Source organism: Mustela nivalis (assembly GCF_964662115.1).
Source record: "Mustela nivalis genome assembly, chromosome: X".
In the NCBI taxonomy this organism is placed as follows: Eukaryota; Metazoa; Chordata; class Mammalia; order Carnivora; family Mustelidae; genus Mustela; species Mustela nivalis.
Genome location: NC_139040.1, coordinates 43,277,597 through 43,295,698, shown reverse-complemented (window position 1 = coordinate 43,295,698; position 18,102 = coordinate 43,277,597). Strand labels below are relative to the sequence as shown.

General features: G+C 38.9%; 1 long non-coding RNA gene across 13 annotated transcripts in view; it reads right to left on the bottom strand.

Moving 5' to 3' along the window:
• Positions 1–17,825, bottom strand: part of LOC309856060 — a 56,998-nt gene extending 39,173 nt beyond the window's left edge. For 7 of the 13 annotated variants that reach the window (XR_014307043.1, XR_014307044.1, XR_014307048.1 and 4 more), the window contains exons 1-3: positions 17,649–17,825; positions 6,087–6,176; positions 3,171–3,241 (exon numbers count right to left, since the gene is read on the bottom strand). This is a non-coding gene — a long non-coding RNA (uncharacterized lncRNA). The other 6 variants (XR_014307047.1, XR_014307045.1, XR_014307046.1 and 3 more) reach the window with 6 other exon arrangements.
• Positions 17,826–18,102: the final 277 nt, after the last annotated feature.

The window sequence follows — 18,102 nt, the reverse complement described above, 5'->3', positions numbered from 1 at the left end:
ACCCTCTATATCCTTGGTCACATTGTCTTTCTTCTTCTGTCTATGTCAACTCTCCCTCTGTCTCTCTTATGAAGATACTTGGGTTTGCATTTAGGACCCATTTTGATAATCCAGAATAACTCCACCATTAGGTTGTTCCCATTCTCTTGCTATTCAGATAGTGCCACAGTGAACAGCTATATATATATATATATATATTATGATTATACCTAAAAGCATCACCTTAATCACATCTGCAAAGAACCTTTTCCATATAAGCAATATTTACAGGTTCCAGGGATTAGGACCTAGTATCTTTGGGGACCACTATTAAGCCTACTCCAGCAATTATACCATTTTGCACCTCCGTGAGCAGGGAGTGAAAGGACATATTTTTCCACATTCTCACCAACTGAATATATTGACAAATATTTGGATCTTTGCCAATCTAACAGTTAAGAAACAATATCTTAGTGTAGTTTTAATTGTATCTCTCTTAATTAAAGCAAGGTGGAAACTCTTCATACATTTAAAGGCAATTTTTCATACATTTAAAAACAACTTGTTTTCTGTTAACTGTTAATTTCTTTCATGTCTTTGATAGCACTGTTTTTTCATGCCTCTATATTGATAAGCATTTACATAGGGGGGATATCAATGCTTTGTTAAAGATGTTAGCTGCAAATGTTTCTTCCAGTGTCCTTAAATGGCTAGGCTAGCATGTTTTTGCCATGCAGAGTTGTCATTTTTATTTTTATATTGTCAAATATATCAATCTTTTTCTTTACTGCTCCTGGATACTGATTTATATTGAGGAAACTTTCTTCCACACGGGTTATAGAATAATTCATCTATGTTTTCTTCTAATACTTGTATGGATTTTCTTTTCTTTTTACATTTCATTCAGAATTGTTTGGAATCTATCCTGCTGTTTCAAGATAGAAAAATGGGCTCCTATTTATTTTTTAACCTTTTGGTTACTTAGCTATCTCAATACCACTTCTTAATCATCCATTATATCTCCACAGATTTGAAATGTTGCTTTAGTCATACTTTAGTTTTTTAAATGTAATTGAGCTTATGTCACTATTTTCTATTGTTACATTAACCTAACCTTTTTGCCAATTCATGGGCCAATAAAATAAAAATAAAAAGGATCTTTTAGGGGTGCCTCCGTGGCTCAGTGGGTTAAGCATCTGCCTTCAGCTCAGGTCATAATCCCAAGGTCCTGGGATCGAGTTCTAAGTCAGGCTCCTTGCTCAGTGGGGAGCCTGCTTCTCCCTCTCCCTCTGCCTGCCTCTCCCCCTGCTTGTGTACTCATGCTCTCTCTGTCAAATAAATAAATAAAATCTTTAAACAAAATAAAATAGAAGGATCTTTTGCCTCCACTCACATAGAGCTTTTTCTTCAACATGGGAAACTACACTTTCTGTCCAAAGGTCCTTAATAACCATACCTTGGAAATGTCCCCTTTCCACCCAACTTCCAGAAGGCTCTGTCTGGGTAGTTTGGGGCCACAGCCCCTCCCTCCCACCTTCCTGCTCTGCCAAGTTCAAGCTGCAGTTCAGCTTTTTGTCACAAGATGGCACCAACTCACCACCACCATTAAATTTCTCTATAAAGAAAGGTCAGCTAGGAGCAAAAAAATCACAATACCTTCATTTAAAATACAGCCTTTGAATCCACATTCAGAATGATTCTAATTCTGTCTGAGAAAACTGATGAATGTAGAAGATTCGAAAACATATGCTCCAGGTCCTGCAGATGATGAAACACTAGGTGGCAGCAGCATGCCTTGGCAGTGTGTGTGAAGAGGCAGCTGAGGCAGGAGGGAGGTGACTGAAAGGATGGGGCCTTTGGGCAGGGTCTGGACAGCTGTGTGCTGTGTCATGGACAGATGACAGGGGGTGGAAGAAGGTTTGGAAGGCTTATAAGGATGGAACAATGGAGGATGAATGCCCTGCTCTCTCGGAGAGAACTTCTACAATGTGGACATGTCAACCCATATTGGGGAGGGAAGAAATATGTCAATGAACATGAACTAGATTTAGGGTCAACTATGGATGGAATTCCTTTAGTATTCATATGAATTTTCCCATTTTTTACTTTTTAAAAAAGATTTTTTTTATTTATTTATTTGAGAGAGAGAAAGAGAAAGCATAAGCAGGGGGAGAGGAAGAAGCAGACTTCCCACTGAGCAGGGAGCCCAATGCAGGGCTCAATCCCAGGACCCCAGGATCATGACATGAGCCAAAGGCAGATGCTTAACCAACTGAGCCAATTGGTGTGTCTTAGTAAACAAACCATCTGATATTTCTTCCCCTTTGCTAAATGCACTCGTTTCCTCTTAAAAAAAACAAAACAAAACAAAAAACAACAACAACAAAAAAAAAACAAACAAGGAAGGGCGCCTGGGTGTCTCAGTGGGTTATGCCGCTGCCTTCGGCTCAGGTCATGATCTCAGGGTCCTGGGATCGAGTCCCACATTGGACTCCCTGCTCAGCAGGGAGCTTGCTTCCCTTCCTCTCTCTGCCTGCTCTCTGTCTACTTGTGATCTCTCTCTGTCAAATAAATAAATAAAATCTTTAAAAAAAGAGATATTATTTAAAAAATAAATAAATAAAAAGAAAGAAAAAAAAAAAAAGGAAAGAAAAGAAAAAGGGAGATGGACGCCACCAGGTAGCCAGATCTAGAATGTCAGCACTAAGAGTTTCAAACCTGGGGGATCGGCAAGGGGAAGAAAGGGACGGGAGTTTGGATCTTGGTCTAATAGTTTCAGCCAGAGTTTAATGGAACTTTTAACCCACTAGCAGCCATCCAGCTGTATTACCATCACTTTCTGGGCTGTCTCGGCCTGAGATTGGCTGTCCAGCATTGGTCTGAGCTGAAGATAAAGATGCACTTGTGAATGTGAGTATGTGGGGTGATACAGCTAGAGAGACCTATAAACACACATGCGTACAGGGAGAAACACTTTCAATTCTATTTTTTCCTACATCATTTTTCTAAGTAATTTTTTAAAATGAATGCTTTTCCAAAGTAATGAATACATGTGTGCATTACTTTTCTGAATCTGTTTATAAGTATATTCTGCTTTCAAATTTTCATCAAAATACTTTTTTCCTAAATACTGTATTTCAAACAACATATGCAAGTACATTTATAAATGGAAATTGTCCTGCATTTCTTACCAGCCACAGTCCTACCGCCTGACTCAAAGGGGTCTGTTGTCATAGAACAGTGCTCCTCTCCAGATGTGTCCCTGTAAGTGAAGGATACATGAAAACAGATGCCTGCACATGTGTGTGTGTGCACAAATATACACATACACACACATACGTCTTTTCCAAAAAAGGAATCACATTTCTCATCTTTTGCATATTATATTTTCCACTCAACATGAATCTAAGCATTTATACTCGCATCTTTTTAATGCTTGTGATTTGGGCATATTTTGACATGTTTACTATTCATTTATAATTTTACATGAATTTGCTATTTAAATTACAAGCCAATTTTTATTACTAAGTGTGTTTCACAAACTATGGACACTAATCCAGTAGATGAGCTGTAGTTTGCCAATGATTTCTCCCTTGTTTTCACACAATTCTTAGTATATTCTCCATTTAGAATGTTTTAAATTTCAATAATATTGTAACAAAAACTATGTAGCTCACAATTCTAAAAATTAAGTAACACATAGAGACCTTGCCTAGGGTTTAAGTCATTCAGAGCCCAGGAGGATTCAAGACAAAAGGTGAAAAACTTTAAAATAATACCAGTTCGCTGTTGATTCTAAGAACATAAGTTGTTTCCCTAATGTATTTAAACTCCCTTAAAGTCAGTACCTGATTTGAATAATGTATATTTAAAGCTGTTAAGATTAGAGGAAATTAAATATAAAATACATTTGCTTAAAGTAGCTCTGTTCTTATTGCTTCCCTTTTCTCTGAATCACCTGTCTGATCTGTGCTTCTACCCCAGCCTAAGTCAGCACTTAGAGGATCAGCCAACACACGTGGCCCAATACCCAGGTCTCTTAGCACAAAGGGTGAGATTTCATCTCCTCTGTTATCCTCATCAACCAGAGGGGTTGCTTAATGAGTACCTGCAAAGCCACAATAGTACGGGAGCTGATCCAATCAGTTCTCCAGCCTTGGAAGCCCATCTTCTGAAAGGGAGGCTGCTCTGTGTCCCTTAGGGAGGGCAAGAGATGGAACCTCATTCCCATCCTTCATTAATCTAGAGAGGTAACTTAGGTAGGCTTTGTCAGTCTGAGCTTGGACACCTGTGAAATGGGACTCACCAGACCTTTGTCACAGAGTTGTCTCAATGAGTAAATAAGAAAACCTGCCTAATTAAGGAAGGTACATGATCTGATGAGTACTGGGTGTTATGCAACTAATGAATCATTGAACACTACATGAAAAACTAATGATGTACTACATGTTGGCTAACTTAATAAAAAAAGAAAGAAAAAGAAAATCTGCCTGGAGTATATGGCATGTAGTATGACTTCAGTGGCCCTTTAAATGCAATCAACAGTAAGACTGAGGGTCTATGCACACTGGTTAAATGCAGGGTTTCAGAAGCCACACAGAATCTGTTCAAATCTTGGTCTTATGACTTGATAGCCCTGCCCTCACTTCACCTCGGTTCCCTGATACTTCAAGTCAGGCAGCAGTAGCTCCTCCTCATAGGCTGTGGTGATGACTGAGTAAGTATAGGTTTATCATGTACACCATTATGGGGAACAAAGGGAGTCAGTCATAATACTGACTTTATCATTATTATCATGCCAGAATGCATCATTAGAGATCTTAGGGTCACTTTTATTATTATATGGGCTTATACTGATTGGCTTGAAGTCACTTTAATAATATGGTGTTTACCATAAAAAAGTAATTTACAAAACTGTAAGTAGATGGTTATATCATTGCTAAGCTTAAAAATGCATGATTATACAAGCATAGTAAAATTTCTGAAAAAAAAATACAAATGATCACAGTGCTTATCCATGGAAAATAGACTTCCAAGGGTATTTAATGATTTTTTTTCCTTTTGAGCAGTATCCATTTTTAACTACCATAAAATTGTCTTGGTTTTGAGTGTGAAAAAATAATAAGAATAAGTAAATATCCCTAGACTTCCCCATAGCAAAGTGGTTCGGCCTCAGAATGGGGAACATCACTAAACCAAGGGAATTACATACTAGGCAGTCTCAAAACTAATTTTTGAATCTACATGACAGTGTAAGGGACACTACAGATGCCTAGGGGAAAGGCGAGCATGCTGCTCAAAAAAATCTTACACTGGAGAAGTCTTCTGATGTCTCCACTCCCCAGGACTTGGTAAAGGTCATGAGAGGAAAGTAGTTTCACAGCATGCTTCTTTCTCTTCTCTCCAAATAAAGCCCCTTGAACTGAAAGCAGGCTCATGGGTCTAACCTCCCAGTTAGCCAAGTGGGAACCTACAGTGGAGAGAATGTGGGAGGGAGCATGAGATGGCCCAGTGCTCTAAGCCCACAGCTTCCAGAAGGGAAATGTTTCACCAGCGGGATTCAGGGGGAGGTTTAGTTACCAGCTACTTCAGCCCAGGGCCCAGGGCAACCAACGCACGTGGATTAAAACACTTCTAAAGCACCTTCTTTGTACAATGAAAATAGTAAAAGGAAAGGAAAATATATACAGCCCAGCATATGTAATACAAATCAGCTCAAGTTCAAAATAGAATGGGTCCCTCAGTGAATGTAGGGATGTGGATATTAGTCTGGACACAAGAGAATGAACTCCCTGCAGTCACTGCATCTCTCACCAGGATGGCCCAGATCAGGCTGCAGATGTACAGGCCTCAGTGAGTAACAATGTGAATAAAAGCCTGAAAATAAGGTCTGGGAAAAGGGAAGATGTTTCAGGTTCAGGAGACACCTGACAATGTTTTGGGCTAGCCAGAGGCTGGGAACTCCAAGACCAAACATAGCTGAGTAAAAAATATATATATATATCTAAAAACAGTATCCTATCTGCTGATTCTGTTAGAGCTCCTACAGCATATAAAGTGAGAAAATGGGTGTGTCTGCTTTAGAAGCTCTGAAAGAGAATACATACCGGATATATACTCGTAAGATATATACTTGCTTTCCTGCTCCAAATCCCAGTGGTCTCTATGAGTTGTTCATGGTAAAGTCGTCTCCTCTACTGGGGAGAGAACACAGAATATGTGTCAAAGTTTTACAGTATTACATGTCAGATACTTCCTGTTGGTTTGTTCATTTCTCCTCATAGCAGTCTGTGAGGTTAGTACCAACTTGCCCATTTTACAGATGACCAACTACAGGACCACACGCATCTACTTAGAAGCATCTTTCTTCATTTTCTACAGGTTATTTTTTCCCAGTAAAAAGACACAATGTTTAGAAACAGAAATAAAATGTTTTCTTCACAGCAGATTACAAAATCAGTAACTGTGATGTGATCCCAATCTCCTTGAAAAACATTTACATAAAAACATTTATATAAAAACAATGAAAGGATATATGCATCATTTTATACCCTACTTATGCCTTTATACCTACATCTCATGTTAATTAAATGTGAATCAGATGCCTGCTGTGTGACAGGCACTGTCCATCCAATTCCACATCTGCATCCACATCTTCCCTCTCTTGATATCTAGACTGGAGATCTAGAAATACCCACAGGCTACAAGGTGAATATTAGTGTCCAACCCAGGAATGGTGAGGTATGGCCTTAAACAGACTCCATTCCAAGCAACTTTAGCCCAACCATGACCCTGAGTCAAGATGGAAACCCAGCATCTAAGCAGGAAATAAGGTGGTTGAACAGGGAGATGCTATTCCCTGGGACGCTGGGAAAAGGCAATTTGTAACACACACCTCCGTCATCTTGAATATCACTAAGAGACTGCAACCTTCTCCTGAGGAGATCTCACAGAGAGTGAAAGACAAGATAACAATTGTGTGGTTTCGGTGTTGGTTCTCTCATGGTTGCAAACTAAAGGTTTTACTTTCTCTTTAGTCCATAGCCAAGTTATGTGGAAGATTTTGGAAATGATTTTGTGTTTCTCCTTATCACTAGAAGGGTGGTCCTCTCATTTAGACCTACGAAGGATCCATCTAAGGTGGCATGGAATTTCTACTTCACTAAAGACCTCATCTCCCAGTTGTGTGGGGTCTGGACACACATCCACAGGAGGAAGAAGAGAGACTGAGCTCTCGAAGACAAGCCTAAGACCAGGATCCTGACTTCACCATCTAGTTCTCCTGACTTAGTAACATGGTTTTCACAGATTTCTTACAATATGGTCACCTCCCCTAAGTGCTCCTCCTATGCCTGACACTCTAATATGATTCACTTCTCTCATCTCTCTTCCTGCCCACAGAAGCACACCCACTGAAATTCCTCTATAACGTGGAGGTGGAGGGAACTTTTCCAGCTATGCCTACAAATCTAGAGGCAATTAGGGGAAAAGTGATGTATTTAATTTCATTTAAAAATTACATGGCAGGGGCACCTGGGTGGCTCAATCATTAAGTGCCTGCCTGTGGCTCAGGTCATGATCCCAGGGTCCTGGAATTGAGCCCCGCTTCAGGCTCCCTGCTCAGCGGGAAGCCTGCTTCTCCCTCTCCCACTCACCTTGCTTGTGTTCTCACTCTAACCCTCTCTTTCTGTCAAATAAATAAATAAAATCTTTAAATAAAAAATAAAAGTTACATGGCAAAACAAAAACAACAAAAAAAGCAAAAGCAAAATGAAAAATTACAAATTGGGAAAAATATTTACAACCTACATCGCAAATGGTTATATCCATAATACACAGAGTCATGAAAAAAATGAAGGCAAAACACCCCCAAAAAACACCAGGAAAAAGGGACAATACATACAAACAACTATTTCACCAAAAAAAAAAAGTGTCTTAAACATGTAAAAATTGCTCAGCCTAACTCATGATAAGACATTAAAAAAAAAAAAACTATTTCTTCTCACCAATTAGCATGTGAGGAAATCAGCATTCCCATGCATCACTGAAGGTAATATGAAATGGTTCAAACTCTGTAGATGGGATTTGATGCTATCTAGTAAAATGACATGCGTATTTCCTCTTGGAACCAGTCATCTCTCTTTTAAGAATCTATCCTACTATGGTGAGTGCTGTGAAGTGTGTAAACCCGGTGATGCACACACCTGTACCCCTGGAGCTAATAATACATTATATGTTAATAAAAAAAATATGCAGTTAAAAAAAAAGAATCTATCCTAAAGAAATAATACAAAAAATGAAAAGGTATCAGTTACAAACAAGGTCATTCCTTAAAGAAAAATTCGTAACAGCAAAAAACTAGAAATAAGACAGCTGTCCACCAATAGGGGACTGGATAAATACGCTATGGCACATCTATATCCTAGCATACTATGCAGCTTGAAAAGCAATAAGAAAAAAAAAGAAAAGCAATGAGGACTCCCTCCCTATAGTGCTATAGCTGTATTGTTTAGTGAAAAAAGCAAGGTACAGAAAAATGTATAGATCTATTTCTGTCCAATATGATAGTCATAGACACACAGGACTATTTAAAATTTTTAAGATGTATTTTAGAGAGAAAGAGCAAGAGCAGTGGGAGGGGCAGATGGAGAGAGAGGGGGGAAGCAGAGTCCCCACTGGACCCAGGGTTTGGTCCCAGGACCCTGACATCATGACCTGAGCCAAAACCAAGAGTTGGACATTTAGCCAACTGAGCCACCCAGGTGCCCCTAAATTTAAATTAGTTTTATTAAATGAAATTAAAAATTCAATTCCTCAGTTCCAGTAGCCACATTTTAGTTGCCAAACACACCCACATGTAGCTAGTGACTACCAAGTTGGATAGAACAGATACAGAACATTTTCATTTCTGCAGAAATTTTTATTGCAGAGCACTGGTGTAGAATATGCCACCTTTTTACAAATGAACAGGGACAAAAACTAATAAATATATATTGTAAATTATTATATCTTTTAAAATTGGGAGGTTAAAACCCAGTTGAGAAAAATGATTACCTATAAGGTGACAGAGGAACCTATAAGCCCAGGATGGAAGAAGATGATGTACATTCCCATAAAATATATAATACATATTTACAGGTTCCAGGTAGTAAAAAGGACAATCAACAGTGACCAACCCAGTAGCAATGAGCATCTCTAGTTCCCAGACTGAGTGCTCTAAAAAAATATTTACCCCTAAAAGAACCAGGCTTCCTTGAAGAAATAGCTGATTCTAGGGTTAAGAAGGGATTATAGCAGATGACCCTGGACAAAACAGCTCATACCAGAAAGCATATCAAAGAGATAAAAGTCAACCCAAAGGAACTCCCACAGGCCTAAGATAGATCAACTGAACATCAAAAACATTAATGGCTGCAGTAGATTACAACCTCAAGTATATAAGCATCTAGAACTCATGACGACACTCTTAAAGAAAAACAAAAAATAAAAAACAGATAGCAAATTCACAGTTCATCTTTGGAGGATCCAAGGGAAACAACTCATTATTTATAAAAAGCAGAAATAGTACAAAAGAAATAAGCATTCATCCTTCCCTTCTGTGTGGACCATACCTCAGTGTAACCACGTAGTTGTTGAGAGGAAGTTTGTTTTATAGAATTCTAATATATGCAGAAGAAATTACAGAATTAAAACATTACTCCTTACATCTGGTTTTTCTTTTAAAGAATTTTTTTTAAGATTTTATTTATTTATTTGACAGACAGAGATTACAAGTAGGCAGAGAGGCAGGCAGAAAGAGAGAGGAGGAAGCAGGCTCCCTGCCGAGCAGAGAGCCCAATTTGGGGCTCGATCCCAGGACTCTGGGATCATGACCTAAGCTGAAGGCAGAGGCTTTAACCCACTGAGCCACCCAGGCACCCCTTACATCTGTTAAAGAAAGGTAAATCTAGGCAATTATCTTTAAGAAGATACAAAAAAACTGAGTTAAAAGATGGATTGGAAATTTAATAATGGGTGGATCAAGCTGACAACACTGGATAGACAGCACATGGAACAAAGAGAAAAGTAAGAGGAAGGGAGGGGCGCCTGGGTGGCTCAGTGGGTTAAAGCCTCTGTCTTCGGCTCCAATCATGATCCCAGGGTTCTGAGATCAAGCCCCACATCAGGCTCTCTGCTCAGCAGGGAGCCTGCTTCCTCCTCTCTCTCTGTCTGCCTCTCTGCCTACTTGCGATCTCTAATTGTCAAATAAATAAATAAAGTCTTTAAAAAAAAGAGGAAGGGAAAACACATGAAACACAAGGGAAATGGGTATGTGCTTGCCCATACCCACTCAGTTCACTAGAAGCTGTGCAGTGACACTGTGCCTCTTCCCCAGCTCCATCCCACAGCCCCTTCCCACACACAGCAGTGGGACCGAAGCTCTCACATTATGGAGATGGGGGCTCATCCCTACTTGGTGCTCCATGTCCAAGTATTCTATCTGGTAGTCATGATAGAATATTCATGTCAGAGGCATTATGTTGACAGAATGAAGAAGGAAAAATTAGAATGAGGAACTAACATTCTGAGGGTCTACTAGATGTCCCTTGCTATACGTCATTATTTTCAGATTTTTTTTCTTTAAATCCTCAAAGCAATGCCCTGAGAGGTCATAATTACTTCCTTTCTACAGACTGGGAGATATTCAAGCTCACAGAACAAAGTCCATGCTCAAAGAATTCTAGGGAGGTAACAAACGGACACAGAAGCCAACCTGAAGGGGCAAACACTGGCCAATTCTGTGACAACATGACCAACAAAATAAATAATTATAATGTTAGGTGGTGACCTTTTCAGCAACATAAGACTCTATGAGTCAGAGTAGTTAAATAAATGGATGAATAAAGAAATAAATCATAAGGGAGAGCAGGAAGCTCTACCCAACATCAGAACAACAATTAATAAATCTAGAAGGAATGATAGAATTATAAAAGCAACATTTAACAACTATCATAGTAATGAATGATTCAAGCAAGAATCATGAACAGATTTTCAGGCTGTACCAAATCCCACAGCAGTCACTGAGTCACCATGGTAACCGTGCTGGCCAAGGAAACCTGGGAAAAAAGCATACAGCAAACATCCTGATCTGTCTCCTAACATGTGCTAGGAACCAAGGACTGACATAACTTATAGTAATTCACCACATATATTCCTCACAAGAAATATTCCTTCCAGCTGCAACAATACATACACACACACACACACACACACACACACACACAGAGTTATACATATTCTCTCCCTCTTTTTCTTACCACTCAAGAACCCAGGAACTCATTGAGGTGGATTTATTTGGGCATAGGGAAAGAAAACTTCACAATTCAATTTTAACCACACATAAAAGGTTGAACGCTACTAATCTATTTCATTTTAGTGATTATTTTTCTGGAGATGACCTATAGAATTTTCTCTGGAACACTTTCTCCCCAGTTTAAGTACTTTATCAATAATATCTAAAAGCTAATATGGAAATCTAGGCAAATGAATATTGGGGTGATAAATTTTAAAATTTAAATTTTATGCATCAACTTCTCTAGGCCACAATGACCAAATATTTGATCAAACATTATTCTGGTTGTTTCTGTAAGACTACTTTTGAAAGAAATAAACATTTAAATGGGCAGTCTTTCAGTAAAGCAGCCAGCCATAAGGTGGGTGGTCCTCACTCAATCACCCGAAGGCCTGAATAGCATAAAGGACTGATCTCCCCGAGCCAGAAGGAATTCTGCCAGACTTGCCTTTGGAATTTATCTACAACTTCACCTTCTCATGTTTCTCTAGATGACAGCCTTCAGACTCCAACTGTAACTCATTCCAGAGTCCCCAGACTGCCAGCACCCCCCCCCCACCAGATTTTGGACCTGCCAAGACTCCACAATCTCATGAGTCAATTTCTTAAAATAAATCTCTGTCTATAAATATGCTATTGGTTCTGTTCCTCTGGAGAACCCTAATACAGGTGCTAAGCATCAAGTATCTTTTTCAGCCCAAAGTAACTTGTGTTTTCAACTGAAAAGATTCCTGGCAACATTTGGCTACTGACAGTACAGTGAAAATATAATACTTGAGAATTATAATAAAAATATTACCATTAGGGCAAATAGGTGGTTCAGTTACTTAAGCATCCAACTTCGGCTCAGGTCATGATCCCAGGGACCCTGGGATCAAGTCCTGCATCAAGCTCCTTGCTCACCAGGAAGCCTGCTTCTCCCTCTGCCTGTCACTCCCTCTGCTTATACTCTCTCTCTCTCTGACATATAAATAAATAAAATCTTTTTAAAAAGTATTACCATTGAGGGGTGCCTCTGTGGTTCAGTTGGTCAAGCATTTGCCTTCAACTCAGGTCATGATCCTGGGGGTCCTGGCATGATTCTGGGATCCTGGCAGCAAGCCCCCCACATTTGGCTCCCTGCTCAGAGGGGAGTCTATTTCTTCCTCTCCCTCTGTTCTTTCCCCTGCTCTCTTTATGCTCTCTCTCACTCTTTCTCTCAAATGAATAAATAAAAATCTTTAAAAAATTACCATTGACAGGGCACCTAGCTGGCTCAGTTGATTAAGCAACTGCCTTCAGCTCAGATCATGATCCTTGAGTCCGGGGATTGAGTCTGGCACCAGGCTCCCTGCTCAGCAGGGAGTGTGCTTCTCATTCTGACCTTCTCCCTCTCATGCTCTCTCTCTCATTCTCAAATAAATAAAATCTCTTAAAAAAAGACAAGAAATAACAAGTATTGACAAGGATATGGAAAAAGAAAACCTTCATGCACTGTTAGTCAAAATGTAAATTGGTGCAGCCACTGTGGAAAATTGTATGGAGGCTCCTCAAAAATTTAAAAACAGAACTGCCATACAATCCAGTAATTGCACTACTGGATATTTATATCCCTAAATGAAAATACTAGTTCAAAAAGATATGCATCCCTATGTTTACTGAAGCATTATTTAAAATAGCCAGGATATGAAAGCAACCTAAGTATCCGTTGATAGAAGAATGGATAAAGAAAATGTGGCGTATAGAAACACACACACACAAGCACACACTCGATGAGATATTATTTGGCCATAAAAAAGAATGAGATCTTGCTATTTGTCAAAACATGGATGGACCTACAGAGTTTTATACCAAGCAAAATAAGTCAGAGAAAGGCAAATACCATATGATTTCATTATATGTAGAATATTTTTTAAAAATGACTGAACAAAAGCAGCAGAAACAGGCCCATAAATACAGAGAAAAAACCTGGTAGTTGCCAGAGGGGAGAGGGATGAGGGGATAGGCAAATCTGATTTAAAATAAAAATAATGCCACTGACAACAGCACCAGAATGGATAAACTTAGCGGTGCCTGGGTGGCTCAGTGGGTTAAGCCTCTGCCCTCGGCTCAGGTCATGATCTCAGGGTTCTGGGATCAAGTCCCGCATTGGGCTCTCTGCTCAGCAGGGAGCCTGCTTCCCCCTCTCTCTCTGCCTGCCTCTCTGCCTACTTGTGATCTCTCTCTGTCTTTGTCAAATAAATAAATAAAATCTTTTTTTTTAAAAAGGGATAAACTACACTGAGGTAATTTATGTAGCACAGCTATGTCCACAAATGTGTAAAGACTATACTCTGAACAGTATAAAACATTGCTGAGACAAATTAAACAAAGCCTAAGTAAAAGAAGGACACATCATCTTCAGGGTTCAGAAGTCTCATTATCATTAAGATGTCTATTCTCCCCATGGTGATCTATAGATTTGATACAATTCTAAAAAATCCTAGCTTACTCTTTTTTAGAAGAAATTGACAGGCTTTTCTCAAAAGTCATGTGGAAATACAAAGGGCCTAGACTATGAAAATAACTTTGAAAAAGAAGAAAGTTGGAAAATAAGCGCTATCTTATTTCAAGACTCATTATGAATCTACAGTAATCCATATAGTGTGATACTGGGACAAAGGTAGAAACGTATATCAAAGGAACAAAATGAAGAGTCCACAAATACCCACACATATATAGATGACTGGTTTTCAACAAACCTACAAAGGCAATTCAGAGAAGAAAGGACAGTCTTTTCAACAAATGGTTCCGGGACAAGTATGTATCCATATACACAAACATAAACTGTGATCCATATATATATTGTACCATATGCAAAAGTCAACTCAAAGTGAATTACTAAGAAAAGTACAAGAGCTAAAACTATAAAACTTCTAGAAGAAAACACAAGAAAAAACTCTTGTGGTCTTAGGTTAAATGAAGATTTCCTAGATAGGACATCAAAAGCAAAATCAAAACCATAACTGAAAAATTAAAAGTAGACATCCTCAAAATTAAAAACTTCTGTTCTTTCAAAGGCACTCTTGAGAGAATTAAAAGACAAGCTTCTGACTGCAAGAAAATATTTGCAAATCTTATATCTCATAAAAGACTTGTATCCAGAATTTTAAAAAAAACCTTGCAAAGTCAATAAGAAAACAGACACTCCAATAAATAAGTGGACAAATGATCTGAAAAGATGTTCCACCAAAGAAGGAATACAAATGTTAAATAAGCAAATGAAAAGATTTTGAACATCATTAGTCATTAGGTAAAAGTAATCCCACTACACCCTGAAAATGGCTAAAATAAAAACAGTGACCACACCAAGTCCTAACAGAGTTGTGGAGGATGGAACTCTCATACACTACTGGTGACAATGAAACATTGTGCAACCATGTTGGAAAAATAGTTTAGCACTCCTACAAAGTTAATTTTACAAATTCTTTAAGTAAATACACCTCAGTACTGGAGAAAGAAAACATGCCCAAGCAAAGGCTTATACCCAAATATTCATAGCAGCTTTATTTATAAAATTGAAAATAAAATTAATATAAAATTGAAAATAATCCAAATATCCATTACCAGGTGAACAGATAGAACAAATTGTGGCATATCCATAAAGCAGAATATTAGGCAACAAAAAAGAAGGAACTATTAACATATGTAACAAATGGATAAATCTAGAAATAATTAGGTTGAAGGAAAGAAGACTGGCAAAAAAGAATATACAATATGATTCCATTCATATAAAATTATAGGGAAAATAACTAATCCATAGTGACAGAAGATCAGTGGGTTGCCTGGAATGGGGTAGAGTAACAAAGACAGAAATACTGGAGAGAGGTTGATGGAGCACTACAAAGGGGTATGAAGAAGCTTTTTAAGGTGATGGATATGCTCATTATCTTGACTGTAGTATTGGATTTACAAGTACATGCATATTAAAACTTATTAAAGCAAAAACTTTAAATATGTATAGTATGTTGCATGTTAATCATACCTGAATTAAGTATTTGTAGAATATTTATACATTCATAATTCTGCAATGCATAATTCTGCAATCTTTCTTAGATGAAAGATTCCCACCATTATGTTCTTACAGTATCAACACAACCATACTATGTCTTGTCAAACTGGTTCGTGGTACATACAACCAAAACAGAAATAATCATTTCCCAGTGAAATATATCCAAATATTTAGGGAAATACAGAAAAATATATATATTGGGAAATACTTTGGTTATAGCAATTTCTTACTAGACACATCTCCAGAGGCAAGGGAAACAAGAGCAAAAATGAACTATTAGGACTTCATCAAGATAAAAAGCTAAAGTGAAGGAAACAATCAATAAAACTAAAAGGCAGCCTGTGGAATAGAACGTATTTGCATATAACATGTTGGATAAAGGATTAGTAACCAAAATCTACAAAGAACTTATCAAATTCAATACCCAAAAACCAAATAATCCACTTAAGAAATGGGCAAAAAACAGGAATAAACAGTTTCCCAACGAAGACATCCAGACGGCCAACACACACATGAAAAAACGCTCAACACCACTCATCATCAGGAAAATGCAACTCATAACTACAATGAGCTATCACTTCACACCAGTCAGAACAGCTAAAATTAACAACACAGGAAACAACAGATGTTGGCGAGGATGCTGAGAAAGGGGAACCCTCTTACACTGTTAGTGGGAATGCAAACCAGTGCAGAGACTCAGGAAAACAGTATGGAGGTTCCTCGTTATGTTAAAAATCGAACTACCCTGAGATCCAGCAACTGCACTACAAGGTATTTATCTAAAGGCTACAAAAATACTGATTCAAAGGGGCACCCAATGTTTACAGCAGCATTATCAACAATAGCCAAATTATGGAAAGAACCCAAGTGTCCATCAACTGATGAACAGATAAAGAAGATGTGGCATAAATATACACATATACGCATATATAATGGAATACTACTCAGCCATCAAAAAGAATGAAATCTTGCCACTTACAATGACAAGGATGGAGCTACAGTGTATGATGCTAAATGAAATAAGTCAGTGAGAGAAAAACAAATACAATATGATTTCACTTATATGTGGAATTAAGAAACAAAACAGATGAGCATAGGGGAAGGGAAAAAAGAGGGGGAAACAAACCATGAGAGACTTAATGATAGAAAACAAACTGAGAATTGTTGGGAGGGAGGTGGGTGGGGAATGGGCTATATGGGTGAAGGGTATTAAGGACGGCACCTGCTGACTGATGAATCACAGACCAGTACCCCTGAAACAAATAATACATTATATGTTAATAAAAATACATAAATAAAATAAAATAGAATAAGAGAAAAAAGAAGAGGGCACTTGCTGTGATGGGCACTGGGTATTGTATCTAAGTGATGAATCACTAAATTCTACTGAAATCAATACTACACTATATGTTAACAATTAGAATTTAAGTAAAAATTTGAAGAAGAAAAAAGCAACAACTTCCTTCATCAACTAGACAATTATTTTTCAGGAAAAAAAAAGCTTCTTTAAGATGAACCTCAAGAGTTACTACACAGCATGTAGACACTGAAGGAATAGAATTCCACCTGCTAAACCTTTTCTGCCATGATGGGATCAAAATAGCTCTCTATTTTTAGACTAGTTTGTGAACCTCACAAGAGCTATTCCACATCATGCTTTTGTTCAGACCTATGCATTCACTTGATCCAGGCATCAATTTCCACCAGGAGAGTGAAGTGTTTGGGGTCTCCTGAGGACTGCTGCCCTTGAATTTGGAGTAGAAGCTTCAGCAGCCATCATGACGCAGATCCTCGGAATCTGCCTTCTCCAAGTACCTGATATGAGTTCATGAAGAGCTGCACAGGAAGAGACAGATCCAGAAATCACTATGCTTTACTGGCCTAAGTATGTGCTCAGCACCATGCCAGGCACTGGGTTAGTGGCAATGACACTGATACAAACTGCATCGTGATCGTAACAACCACGTTTTAATGGGCTTCTCAAAGAGCCTTTTTCTCCTACTTTCCTAATTTATCCTCCAGCAACAAAACCGAAAAGGAGTAAGAAGTGGCCTGAGTTCATACATTCATGATCCCACAGTAACCACCGGGCCATGGGCTTGCTCGTGTGTATCACTGATTGTTCTCAGCGATCCTGTGAATGCAGCATTCTCATACCCATTTTACAGACGGGAAAGTTGGATCTCAGGGACGTTGTTTGTCTTACCTCCCGCGCCCCTGTCTTTAAATGAAAGCATCTCCATGGCATCCCCTCGAGCAGGACTCACACTAACTGGGGCGGGGCGAGATCCCCACGGTTTTACCTACAAGACAGCGGTGCCTCCGACTTCCAACTCGGGAAGGAATCAGCTTGGATCTGGAGTTCTTTGTCTCCTCACGCCCCGGGGCGGTTCAGCCCCCACCGCGGGGACCAACACCTTCAACAGAGCCCCAAATTCCTGAAGGTGGACCCCTGCTCTTCTATCGAAAGAACGTCCGTCTCTACTAAAAAGTCGTCACGGTCGCCATATTGACGTCATGTTTCTATGGCAACCGCGAAGCGTGGGCTGGTCCTCCACAACTCGTAGAGCTTCTGCACGCGGCTCCAACCCCTCGCGCATAGTTGTAAGCTCTTCAGGCCACCACGTGAGAAAGCATAGTAGTTAGAGGCACCAGACTCGGACCCGAACAATTTGTGGAAGTCTGCTCTTGTTGATGGAACAAAACATGTCACTGTCTTCAAGAATTTTGCTTCTTTTGAAGAAACACTAGGGTAGTATTA